General features: G+C 43.7%; 1 protein-coding gene across 1 annotated transcript in view; it reads left to right on the forward strand.

The window, feature by feature from the left end:
• The first annotated feature begins 5,640 nt into the window (after nt 1-5,640).
• The window catches only part of NSG2 (neuronal vesicle trafficking associated 2), a 137,457-nt gene continuing 129,276 nt past the window's right edge, over nt 5,641-13,821 (forward strand). Inside the window, exon 1 of the mRNA XM_084838710.1 lies at nt 5,641-5,673. The gene's annotated coding sequence lies outside the window, so the exon portion shown is untranslated. The remainder of the gene's footprint in view (nt 5,674-13,821) is intronic.

Below are 13,821 nucleotides of genomic sequence, written 5' to 3' on the forward strand. Positions count from 1 at the left end.
CTGATTTGACCTCCTTGCAGTCCAGGGGACTCGTAAGAGTCTTCTCCAGCACCACAGTTCGAAAGCATCAATTCTTCGGCGCTCAGCCTTCCTTATGGTCCAGCTCTCACAGCCATACATTACTACTGGGAAAACCATAGCTTTGATTAGACGGACCTTTGTCGGCAAGGTAATGTCTCTGCTTCTTACTATGCTGTCTAGGTTTCTCCCTAGGGGCAAGCGTCTTTTAATTTCATGGCTACAGTCACCGTCTGCGGTGATCTTGGAGCCCAAGAAAGTAAAATCTGTCACTGCTTCCATTTCTTCCCTTTCTATATGCCAGGAAGTGATAGGGCCAGATGCCATGATCTTCGTTTTTTTAATGTTGAGTTTCAAACCAGCTTTTGCACTCTCCTCTTTCACCCTCAACAAGAGGCTCTTTAGATCCTCTTCGCTTTCTGCCATTAGGGTGGTATCGTCTGCATATTGGAGGTTGTTGATAATTCTCCCAGCAATCTTAATTCCGACCTCTGATTCATCCAACCCGGCATTTCTCATGATGTACTCTGCATATAAGTTAAATAAGCAGGGTGACAATATGCAGCCTTGTCGTACTCCTTTCCCAATTTTGAACCACTCGGTTGTTCCATGTCTGGTTCTTACTGTTGCTTCTTGACCCTCGTACAGGTTTCTCAGGAGACAGGTAAGGTGGTCTGGTACTCCCATCACTTTAAGAATTTGCCACAGTTTGTTGTGATCCACACAATCAAAGGCTTTAGCGTAGTCAATGAAGCAGAAATAGACGTTTTTCTGGAATGCTCTTGCTTTCTCCATGATGCAGCGAATGTTGGCGATTTGATCTCTAGTTCCTCTGCCTCTTCGAAACCCCGCTTGTACTTCCGGTAGTTCTCGGTTCGCATACTGCTGAAGCCTAGCTTGTAGGATTTTGAGCATCACCTTGCTGGCATGTGAAATGAGCGCAATTGTGCGGTAGTTTGAACACTCTTTGGCGTTGCCCTTCTTTGGAATTGGAATGTAAACTGACCTTTTCCAGTCTTGCGGCCATTCTTGAGTGTTCCAAATTTGTTGGCATATTGAATGCAGCACTTTAACAGCATCATCTTTTAGGATTTTAAATAGCTCAGCTGGAATACTGTAATCTCCGCTAGCTTTGTTGTTACTAATGCTTCCTAAGGCCCACTTGACTTCACTCTCTAGGATGTCCAGCTCAAGTTCAGTGACTGCACTATCATGGCTATCAGGGACATTCAGATCTTTCCTGTATAGTTCTTCTGTGTATTCTTTCCACCTCTTCTTAATCTCATCTGCATCTGTTAGGTCCCTGCCTTCTTTGTCCTTTATCATGCCCGTCTTTGCACAAAACGTTCCCTTGAGATCTCCGATTTTCTTGAAGAGATCTCTAGTCTTTCCCATTCTGTTGTTTTCCTCGATTTCTTTGCATTGTTGATTTAAGAAGGCCTTCTTGTCTCTCCTTGCTATTCTCTGGAACTCTGCATTCAGTTGGATATATCTTCCCCTTTCTCCCTTGCTTTTCGCTTCCCTTCTTTCCTCAGCTACTTTTAAAGCCTCCTCAGACAGCCACTTGGCTTTCTTGCATTTCTTTTTCTTTGGGATGGATTGAGTTGCTGCCTCCTGAACAATGTTACGGACCTCCGTCCATAGTTCCTCAGGCACTCTGTCTATCAGGTCTAATCCCTGAAATCTATTCCTCACCTCCACTGTATATTCATAAGGGATATGATTTAGGTCATACCTGAATGGTTTAGTGGTTTTCCCTATGTTCTTCAATTTTAGCCGAAATTTTATTTTATTTTATTTATTTATTTATTTATTTCATTTCTATACCGCCCAATAGCCGAAGCTCTCTGGGCGGTTCACAAAAACTAAAACAAAACAACATACAATAAAACAATTTAAAATATATAGAACATTAAAACCACAATATAACAATACAACCACAATAAAACCTAGCAGCAGTACAGGAGTTTAAAATACAGATTTAAAACAGCAAAGCTAAAAATTTAGAAAGCTAAAATGCCTGGGAAAATAAAAAGGTCTTCACCTGGCGCCGAAAGGAGTACAATGTAGGCGCCAGGCGAACCTCACTAGGGAGCTCATTCCAGAGCCGGGGTGCCACAACAGAAAAAGCCCTCCTCCTAGTAGCCACCCGCCTCACTTCCTTTGGCAGGGGCTCACGGAGAAGGGCCGCTGATGATGATCTTAAGAAATTTTGCAACAAGAAGCTCATGATCTGAGCCACAGTCAGCTCCAGGTCTTGTTTTTACTGACTGTATAGAGCTTCTCCATCTTTGGCTGCAAAGGACATAATCAATCTGATTTCGATATTGACCATCTGGTGATGTCCATGTGTAGAGTCGTCTCTTGTGCTGTTGGAAAAGAGTGTTTGCTATGATCAGCGTGTTCTCTTGGCAAAACTCTATTAGCTTTTGTCCTGCTTCATTTTGTACACCAAGGCCATGCCTGTCTGTTATCCCAGTGATTTCTTGACTTCCTACTTTAGCATTCCAATCCCCTATGATGAAGAGGACATCTTTTTTGGGTGTTAGTTCTAGAAGGTGTTGTAGGTCTTCATAGAACCGATCAACCTCAGCTTCTTTGGCATCAGTGCTTGGGGCATAGACTTGAATTACTGTGATGTTGAATGGTTTGCCTTGGATTCGTACTGAGATCATTCTATCGTTTTTGAGATTGTACCCCAGTACTGCTTTTCCCACCCTTTTGTTGACTATGAGTGCTACTCCATTTCTTCTAAGAGATTCTTGCCCACAATAGTAGATATGATGGTCACCTGAATTAAATTCGTCCATGCCTGTCCATTTTAGTTCACTGATTCCCAAGATGTCGATGTTCAATCTTGCCATCTCATGTTTGACCACCTCCAGCTTACCTTGATTCATTGATCTGACATTCCAGGTTCCTAAACAATATTGTTCTTTACAGCATCGGATTTTCTTTTCACCACCAGACACATCCACAGCTGAGTGTCCTTTCGGCTTTGGCCCAGCCACTTCCCTCTTTCTGGCGCTACTTGGAAATACCCTCTGCTCTTCCCCAGTAGTATATTGGACACCTTCCGACCTGAGGGGCTCATCTTCCGGTGTCATATCTTTTAGCCTTGTGATACGTTCCATGGGGTTTTCTTGGCAAGAATACTGGAGTGGGTTGCCGTTTCCTTCTCCAGTGGAGAAGCACAGCCTGTAGAGGCCCTTTATTTTGGCCTGAGAAGCCCTGATATGAAAATCCACTCTTTTTCTTTTCATTGTGGCAGGAAAACATGCTTGGTTAATCTTGAAAGTGCAGCTCGATGGGCCCCAAAGGCAAAAAGGATGAAAAAGCAAACCAGAATAACGTTGACCCTGATTTTGAAGATATTTGTGCTTTAGCAGTATCATGGATTTGGCAGCTGACACACCATGGTTGGTCTGAGAAGTGACAGGGATCCCAAGGCTGTGGTTTAATTTCCTTAGAAATTTAAGGTGCCTGCAAATCAATGTGGTGACACCTCAGTTGCCTCTTGCTGCCCAGGCTTCAAGTGTGAAATGTGCCCAATCCTGGCCTAATGTGTGAGCTCAATGATGTTCCTTCTAGCAATTCACAAAATGCCACCCATATTGTCAACAGATACAGAATGAACATCCTCAAAACAGATATGTTTAGAAATACTACTAGGGATCCAGCCAGGTCTACAATATAATTGAAACAATGTCTTTATAAATGTCAAAGCCTAGCCCTCGGTGATCTTGCTTTTCTTGCTTTGTACTATTGCTAAGTATACAGCAGCCCGGTACTTCACCGGTGATTCTTGATCTCCTATTTGGAAATTGCCAGTTCAAGGTCTCAGACGTGGCTTATTGTTGCATGGTTCCAGGGCACGGTTTGAGGGTACAGGATGCAGCCATTTTAGTGAAGCCAAGCAGACGTAGGTCTTGGTCAGTGCCTGGATGGGAGACTGTCTGATCATCCTATGTACACTGTTTTGAATTCAGCTCCATCATGGAAGAAAGGAGGGCTATAATTAACAATAATACTGATTGCTCCATACCACTTCTGCATTTGCTCTTATTTTATATCCCCCTAGGTGAGTTGGGGGAGAGGTAAATGCCTCAAGAAGAGGACACATGAGTCTGTTGTTGCTCTGTGAACTATCAGGACTGGATTTAGTTTATGCAAATGGTCTAAAGAGTTGTTTATCTTGCAGGGTAAAAGCTTGTCTTTTTCATTAGCTTTGTCAGGAATGCTGAACTAAATCTGTTTAGGATTCTTTAAAAAAAAGAGTTTAGGCAGTGGAGGATGTGTATCATTCTCTTGATAGCACATACTGCTTTGAATGTTTCCATTTTGTACAAAGTGTTAGAAAGCAGGAAAGCCATCCTTTTTCTTTGGTAGTGATTTTTAGGCAACTAATCCTCCATTTTAGTCTTGACCATACACACACACATGCACGCGCACACACACCACGGTGTCTCTCGTTTTGGGGAATGAAAGCAGAGTAGGTTTAAATGAAATGGTGTCTCTTCCCATTGCTTTAAAAAGGATTGCTCAATAGAAATTGCTGCCCAGCAAATGCTTATGAGGCGATTCCTCAGCTGCTCTTTGTTCAGTATCATGAAAGCCAGCTCAGACAACAGTTGAGAAGGCCCATTGCTTGCCTACAGGAAATCGGAGACAAATAATGGCCTCAGAAAGGATAGCAAAGCAGAAAACATTGACATCTCTTCTTCTCAGTAAAATAAGCCGATTCAGTCCATCAGTATGAAAAACAGTGTCTTGGATGAGGCTCTGTATGCAGCTGCCTTTTCAGGAGTAATTTTTTAAAAACACCATTCAAGTGGCTTAGGTAAATACCTTTCATCTTGTATCACCACAATGCGATATAATGATGGTCTTTGTGTAATCAAGGTAGTATTGCCTGTTTTTTTTTTTTTTTAAAGGTTGTTGAAGTGTCTATTTTTACCTATCATGTCCTGAGATATGTTCTCTGGATTTTAGCACCTAAAGAAAACCACTCCCCTCCTCCTCCTCCCTGTGAAATTAAAGGCGTTGTACTCCCTCTGCTGGGCTTACTGTCGAATTCCATTGACACTTTTCTCAGAGGTATGTATGGAACTAAGGCTAGGCCAAAACTTTGCCCCCAGTTTCCTGAAAATATTTCCCCCCTGCAAAAATAGGGGGCTTCTACTTATTTTGGAGGGAGCGGGGAGGAAAGAGAGTCTGCTGAACATTTTCTGGGTGCGCATAGAGCGCTGTGCTTGCCTTACGAAAACTTATGACAGACGTGAACAACTTGTGGCCCTCCAGATGTTTTGGCCTACAAGTCCCATCAGCTCTAGCCAGCATAGCCAATGGTGAAGGATGATGGGACTTGTAAGCCAAAATATCTGGAGGGGTACAAGCTGCCCACCCCTGCCGATTGAGGTGCTGAGGGGGTTCCATTCTTTTTTCTTTAAACACTTGAGTTTTTTTCAAAGCCCCTCGCCCCTCACGGAGGCACAAGGCTTTCTCTGACCTTGTGTTGCTCCCAAGGCATTCCAGGAAGTGGGCCTGGCAGGAAACCATAGAGAGCGCCGCACACGGCTTCTGACCCGGTGTTGCTCTAACGGCGTCCCAGGAAGTGCAGCCAGTGGAGAGGTGTGGAGAGGACCTTGTGCTGCTGTGAGTATTGCAGGGCTCTTTTTTAAAAAGTTAAAAATGCAGGAAAAAATGGAACCCGCCCTCCCCCACCTTTTAAGGTAAGAAGCACCCCTCACTGAACTGTGAGAGAAATTTCTTTTTTCCAGCACAACCTTGGAGGTGTGGGTGGGGTTGCCCTTACCTAACAAATGGTCGAAAAAAGAAATTTCCAGCCCAGCCTTAAGTGGAACATAAGAAGCTGCCTTGCACCACCTCAGGCTATTTGTCCATCTAGCCCAGTATTATCCACTCTGACTGGCAGTGGCTGTCCAGGGTCTCTGGCGGAGATCTTTCAATCATGTGCTTCCTGATCATTTTTAACTGCAGATGCCAGGGACTGAATCTAGGATCTTGTGCATGCAAAGCATGTGCTCTACAAACCTGTCCTGTAGCCAGGTGTCTCAAAGTAGGAGTTGAGAACTCCTTAAGAAGGCATGTTACGGTGTTTAAAAACAACAACCCGGAAACAAACAAAGGATGGGCAACTGCACTTATACAGGCCAGAACAACTGTTTGTTCTATAGCAACGTTACTTTTCTCTCATCAGATAATCAGCTGGCTATTGCTTTTATTGATGATTTACCTGCTTGTACAGTTTGATTGTTATTTTGTATTTAATTTACTGTTGTTAGCCACTTGAGCACCATTTGGTGAAATGCAAATGTTAACAAATACAATAAATAGCCTAGGTAACATCTGAAAAACAATCCTTTATAAAGTTTTAATCACTAAGGGCACAATCCTATGCATGTTTAGACTGAAAAAAGGCCTACAGCTCCCAGCATGCTGGGAGTTGTAGGCCTTTTTTCAGTCTAAACATGCATAGGATTGCACCTTTAATCTTCAGTGGGAATAGTAGGGTAGTGATGGGCCCCTTAATAACTATGGTGTCCTAGTACTGGAATCCCTGTGCTCTTTGAAATCCACTACCTGCTGGGGTAGTTTCAGCATCTTTCAAGAGAAAAAGCCAGAAAAATGTTAAGATTCCACTCCCCCCGCCCCGCCATCACCACACACACACATACACACACACTTTAAATGATCACCTAACTTTAAATTTTGTGTGTACATAAGAAGTTTGGGTTTCTGTCAGGGTGGAAACTGAGCCCACAGAGCCCCAGAGCAGTTCTGATTCTGAGGAAGAACAGCAATCCGTGGGAGAGGAGCACGCTCATCTCCCACAAGCACAGTAGCTGGCAGAGATTCCTCCTGCCAGCATTCCTGCGAGAGATAGTGACCCTGGCAGTGAGAGAGCGCTGGAGGGGGGCTTGCTGGACGCTTGGCGCAGACGCAGCGAGCGACGACAGATGGAGGGCGCCGAAAGGAGGCACTCCGCTCATTTGGCGCTAAAACAATAGTCGCGTCCCGAGGACCCAAGGGAAAGAGGGAGGATCTCTCCATAGCCCATAAGTTTAGAGTCTTCCCACGGTTCTCCTTCAAACGGGGACCAACTGCCTTACCTGGAGCTTAGGCTACTCTGCTATCTTTCCCCAGTGCAGTTCCTTGCTTAGTCGCTAGTGATTAGTATCTGTAAGAGTCATAAAGTAATAAAGGAATAAAGCCTTGGAAAGAATCCTCGTCGTCTGTGTCCTGAGTTGGCTATTGGAGGGGACTGCAAGAGGCAGCTAGGGCACTCCTGACAGCTTCTAAATTTGCTTTTTTTGAAGATAACATTGAAGCATTGCAGCATGTATGTTTAACTGATCAGTGTCATCTAGTCAGACAGGGGTGCCAAACCCCAGGTCCACAGGCCAAATCCAGCTTGTCAGGGTGCCAACCTGGCCTTCCAGGGTTCCCCAGATTGCCCTACCCCCTTCAACCCAGCCAACAATAATTTGGTAGTCTCCTGGATTTTGCAGTTTTTTCCCCTTCTAAAAGGTGGAGATGCCTCTCATAAAACTTAGGCCAGATCCACACCTTGTGTGATACCATTACGATCCCACCATGGTAACGCTATATCCCTCTTGCGCATTTATACCCTGTAAGACACACAATGATATTTGTTGTGGTATATTGGATAATGAGGAATAAAAAGCAGGATATAATACTACAAAAGTGGTATATCGAATGTGTAATGTGCCCCAATAGTTATCAGTGCACTTCAATACCACTATAAAGCAGTAGTGTAGATCGAGCTTTAGTTACTGGCATGAAGAGCTTTAAGCTAAAACATGCCGGTGTTTTTGGTATTTTGGCCATGCCCCTTTTGCTTTCAGCTCCACCCCCCACCACAGTGTGGCCCCCGAGAGCTTCTCAGAAATTACATATTTGGCCCTTGGGCTGAACGAAGTTCAACACCCCTGCAGTAAGGTCTCATATACATAGCAAAATGTTGTCACTGGCACCTTTAGGTAACAGCATAGTCCTCTGGATACTCACAGCACAGTTGTTGGCCACTTCATCTCTAATGAAGTTTCACAAGATAATTTCTACTACTTCTGTCTTGGTGATCAGCACCATGTTTCATATGAGAGCTATCATCAAACCAGCAGCAGGCACGGGGACATAACCAGAGAAGAAAATCTTGTTGAGGGCAAGTTTTCAACTGTCTGATTCTTCCATGTGATTATGTATGTGGGTACAAGCCCACAAAAGGCTAGTTTGAACTTAGATGTATAGCAAGGAACTGGCAACTGTGGCTGCATTTCCCCCAGAATCCAGGATCACAGAAATGGCTACCCAGCACCTTGTATGTATATCTTCGTTCGCATCAATCTTCCTTAGTGTTGTGATGAACCCCACCTGCATGATTACATGAAGGAATTCAGTATCATGCACTGGCCCTTAGTTGTATGTTAGAATGTTGGAGAAATCCGTAACAGATTCAAATGAGTTCGGATTTCTGTGAATCTGACCTGCAGCATCTACAGTGGACCGGCTTTTTCCAAGACATGCAGATTCTTTGGAGTTTCAGACTGGCTATCTACATTCTGGGGGAATTTGCACAAATGCATACTTGCGCTCATGCGCATTAGCATATTAGCGCAAGTAGAACAACATTCTCGTACATCCCTAAAAAAAGATCTGCTTCTGTCAATGGGAGGAAGGCGGAACGAAAGGTGCCTGACAATATGTGAGATACAGATGGAATGGATTTAACAAAACCCATACATTTCTAGTTCCATGTCGTAATGAGTGGGATGCAAATGCTTCTGAAAGATATGAGCAATTGACGAACTGGATACATCCCAGTTGCAGATATAAATATACATGGACCTTTGTGACATGTACTGAATTGTTATTTTGCTGGAAATACATATACTTCATTGACATGGGGCATGTCCAGATGGCCATAATTTAGGAAATCAGAAGTGCTGATTCAGAGGAGATGGGATGCAGCTCAGTGGTAAAGCACATGCTTTCCGTGTAGAAGGTCCCAGGTTTGATACACAGCATCTCCAAATAGAGCTGGAAAAACTCCTGCTGAAACCCTGGAGACCCACAGCCAGTCTGTGTTGACAGTACTGAGTAGATAGACCAGTGATCTGACTCAGTATAACAGGGATGGGCAACACAGAGCCTGTGGGCCACAACACATGGCCTGTGCTGCCAGTGCATTGCTGAAATTTAGTGGCACTGCAGCAGGGGAAAGAAGCCCCCTTTAAAAGGGAAATTGCAGTTTGCCACTGAATTTTGGCAGGGTGGTGACAGCAAAAAGGGGCTATTTTAAAGCAAAATAGCCCCTTTTTGTAGCAGTTGCCACTGTGCCACCAAAATTCAGCTGATTTTCCTTTAAAGGGGGCTTTCCCACCCCCCCATCCCCCAGCCACCATGCTGCTGAATTTCAGCAGTGTGGCAGGGCCAAGTGGGAACTGGGATGTAGCCCCTACTGAGGTCTGAGGGGCAATGTGCCACCCCACCCCTGGAAGTTGCATACCTGTGCTGTATAAAGCAGGTCCATGTGTTCCTAAGCTGGGGATTCCCCTTCTCCAGTGGTCCTCAAGAGTCTGGCAGTGAGATCCAAAACCTCTTTGTGAATGCTCAAATATTTATCAGAATGTCCTGTTCTGACCATCTTGGAGTCTACTCCCATCTATACCCTACATTTGGGGAGCAGCTTGTTGAGCAGTGTGGGGGACTACTATGGGAATGGGGCCTTTGACAGCTCCCTGAAACTCCCTATGTAGCACTTTATGCAGAAACTCCCCATGTAGCACTTTAGATCTAGATAAGCCTTTCTCAGGGGTGCGTATAGAACGTTGCCACTGTGGAAGGTGGCCTGGAGATGCCATCAAGGTATCTTCAAATGCTAGCTCTGTAGGAGGATAATCTGTTCTGTCTTGGTATTATGTTTCACCCAAGGCATTCTGCTATATGACTCAGCTGCAGCTTTTCCTTCCTACGCACTCACAAATGTTGTAACTAAAGAGGCTCATTTTGGAACTGGTTTTGAACCAAGCTTTAAAATCTCTGCTATGGGGAGATAAATGTTCCGTGGTGATGATGTTCTGTGGTGATGATGTTCCATGGACTGAAGTCACAACTTGGCTCCTGCATGCTTCTTAAAGGCTGGATGTTGCCAGGTATCACACTAGACAAGGCATGCAGGCTTGTTCTGAGGCTGCTGGAGGTATAGGGAAATCTCATAGGGTTGCAGGTTAATCAATAAATTTGCAAGCAACAGTATTTCTGCAATGGCAAGTATCCTCAGCATAGCTGACTTTTATCTTTCTTTCCCACTGCTGTGACCACACCACTCCTGTCTTTAAGATTCTGCGTTGGCATCCTGTCCACATCAAGCTTCAGCTTCTTAGGTCCAACTTTCCCCAACACTGTGCCCTCCAGATTTTTTGGAGTTCCACTCTCATCAGCCCCAGCCAGCATAGCCAAACGTCAGGGATTCTGGGAGTTGTAGTCCAAAACATCTGAAAGGCACCAGAGTATTCTGTTCTTTATGTTAAAGCACCTTTCCATCCCGCACATAGATCCCTCTCTTTGCCTCTCTCTTCATTGTTTCCTCATTTTGCACAAACTCATCTGCTATTGCCCCCTTTGCCATCATCCTCACTCCCGTATCTGTTCCAGCTATAGGAAGCAGCAGGGCAGAAGCACAAGCTTCCTTGTGCCATTAATCATCAAGCCACTTCCCTCTCTCCTTTTGCCAAATGCTTTCCTAAACTGCTCTAGCCTCACCTTGCTCATATGTCTGCTGCTATCTGACTTTATTTCATACCCAACCCAATACACATTTGCAGATAATTTCCTTCTTGTCTCATTCATTCTGCCTATCTGAACCCTCTGCCTATACACTGAACCCTCCGGAAAGCTGTTGTCCGTGGTATGTTCTAGCATGCTGTTGGCATTAAGTATATTGTAATGGCAAAGCTATATCTGTCATGCAAAATGTAAGGGAATCACCTTCTCCCTTGAGGAGGATAACATTAACTGGATAATAAGAAAATTGGTTCAGTAGCCATTTAGTAGAGCCAAGAAACTTTTGCCTAACTACCTAGAATACAGATCAGCACTCCATCTAAAATGCAAAGTCAAGTCTTTTACCAGCCCTTATAGCCAGGGACTGATAAAAGACTTGACATTGGTTCCAGCTGTACTAGTTCCTGAAAAGAGAGACCTGACAAAACTGCTTGGTCTATGTGTTCAGAGTTTGTTGCATTGTGGAATCTGGTCTGAACCTGCTTTGAACACTGGGCTGGATGCTGCACTTCTGTCACTGCTTTTCAATCTGTACATGTACAAATGAGTGTGTGAAGATGCTGCAAGTCTCAAGTGCTCTCTCCTTTCCAGGAAATTGTGTCTGCAGTGTTTCTGAGTTTCCCGCAGCTCAGGGAAGGAATATAAGTGCAGGGATGGGCAGGCTTCAGGCTGCAAGATCTACTTTGGTTTTTACTAGAATTTGAAGTCCACCGACTGCAGCACGGTGGAAAATAGTGCCTCAGATGGGCAGTCATGCACTAAGAATTGGGTGCCTCTGAACACATGCTCAGCCCGGGAATATGTGTTTAGTACCAGAACCAAGCTCCCAAATCCTTTCAGAAAGAGAGAGAGAGAGAATGAGAATGATATAACATTTGAAATGGGGTGCTTCCAGGTGGAAGGCTCTTAGCACTAATGATCAAATGGCACTGTGCAGCTATTCCATCTTTTCTTCCTTAACATATTTTTTTCTGGTAAGAAAAAAGATGGAAGAGGCAATGGGAAAACACAGAGGGTTACAAATTGGATACAACCTCATCTGGACACACACCCTCCTGTAAAATTCTGTGAATGAGGCAGCACGGTTGCATAATAAAAGCATCTTTGTGGAGCACCCAGGACTTCCAATGAGGGAAAAATAAATAAATGTGTCTAAATTATTTGAATTCCCAAACTGAAATGTATAAGCAGAGACTAAAGCTGTAACAGATTCTTAACGGGGCACTGTTTCTGAGACTGTGGTACCTTTCCATTTGTTCAGTATAATATGAAAAATAATGAATAAATGTTTTATGAAGTTGTATTTTAGGGTCTTAAATTTTGCAAACTGCTCAGAGAGCTTTGGCTATTGGGTGGTATTGAAATAAATAAGCAAACAAACAAATAAATAAAGGTCAGTGAAAGAAAATAATATAAACACAGGCTTCTTCCTATCAGGTATTACATGTGAGAAAATGTAGGCATCTGATTTCTTGAGTAGATTTACCCATTTGTTAACCCCCAAGACAGTTAGCAAGCAAGTCCTGCCTGTTAGTTTCACCCTACCCCTACTGTGGCCTTTATCTGAGGGGAATGGTTGTACTGGTTTTAAAATATGGAGAAGTAATTCTATTCTCATTCATTATTTGGCAGCTATACTCCTTGTATGCGAACTTACTTTTATCATGTATCTTGAGTTGCTGCAAGAGGTCCAGATCAGTCTGTGGGAAACAAACAACCTACCTATCACTCATAGCAAGCCATTCTGCTTTGTTTCTGTACGTTTTACTCATGCCAGCAAGGCATTTTCCCTACAACATATCCTGGAATACTGTAGGGATGTTTTTGTTTTTTATAATGATTGCTTCCCCCAGAATCTTATGGCGATGCTTCATTTAAACAGGGTGTGTGTGTGTGTGTGTGTGTGTGGTTTAACAGCTAAGACTGCCATCTTATGGTTTGTCTCTGAATAACAGTTTGTATCCTTTTATTGGGCCATATTTTGTGAACATGGGTGCTTCCAGACAAAGCTTTTATTGTGCAAGTGCTCTGCCTTATTCATTTAATTTTACAGAGGTGGGGAAGGGGGTCTAGATGCGATCTCCTGTGTTTTCCCACCACTTCTTCCATCTTTTTTCTTACCACAGAAAATCTGTTAAGAAGGAAAAGATGGAACAGCTGTGCAATATAATTTGATTGGTAGCGCTAGAGGAGCCACCCATCTGGAAGCATCCCTGAAAACCACATTATATTTTAAAGGAGGACTTTAAACTGAAAAAAACTCTACACACATATATGCATCTTATACTTTTTGAAAAACATTTTAATACATATAAACTAGATCACTATGAAAAAATTATGTTTTTCAAAGGGTAGCTTGGTTTGTTTCAGTTGGGATTTTCTGTGTGGATAGAAAGCAATTGTTTGAAGCAATGTAGGTGATTTGAAGACTGTCTGATGTGTGGGTTTCTGCAGGGCGGGACCTGCTGTTACAGTGAGGTAGCCACCTTTAGGCCTCATGAAAGGGGAGCAAATTGTGAGCTATATAATGTATTATTTATTGCCAGGGAAAGGGGGAGAAAATGACATGGCCAGACTTTGGTACTATGCATTTAACGGGGTGGGGTTGTTCTGCCTCAGGCAGCAAAATGTCTTGGGCCAGCCCTGGTTTTGTATTTTTGGTGAATTGCATGTTCCCTGAATCCCACTTCTCTCAGGCCCTCCCCCGTTCTGCAGCAGCCATTACAGGCCCTTCTTCCCTCCCCTTTTGATGAACCTGACAAACTGGAAATCTCTTCAACAAAACTGTGTTTAAATATCAAACCCATTCAGAGTTTGCCTTCATATGAATCAGCGGCAGAATAAAAGCATGTCTGCTTTTCATCCTAGCAACACCAAAAGCCTTAGCTGCAGCAGTGAAAGCTCTCCCTGAATATGATCAATTGGCCAGTTCTCCTATGGTCTCACATTTGATACTGGCTCCCCTTCCCTGTAATT

The sequence above is a fragment of the Heloderma suspectum genome, chromosome 2 (assembly GCF_057233095.1).
Source record: "Heloderma suspectum isolate Gila_16-S chromosome 2, 16-S_ref, whole genome shotgun sequence".
NCBI classification, from domain to species: domain Eukaryota; kingdom Metazoa; phylum Chordata; class Lepidosauria; order Squamata; family Helodermatidae; genus Heloderma; species Heloderma suspectum.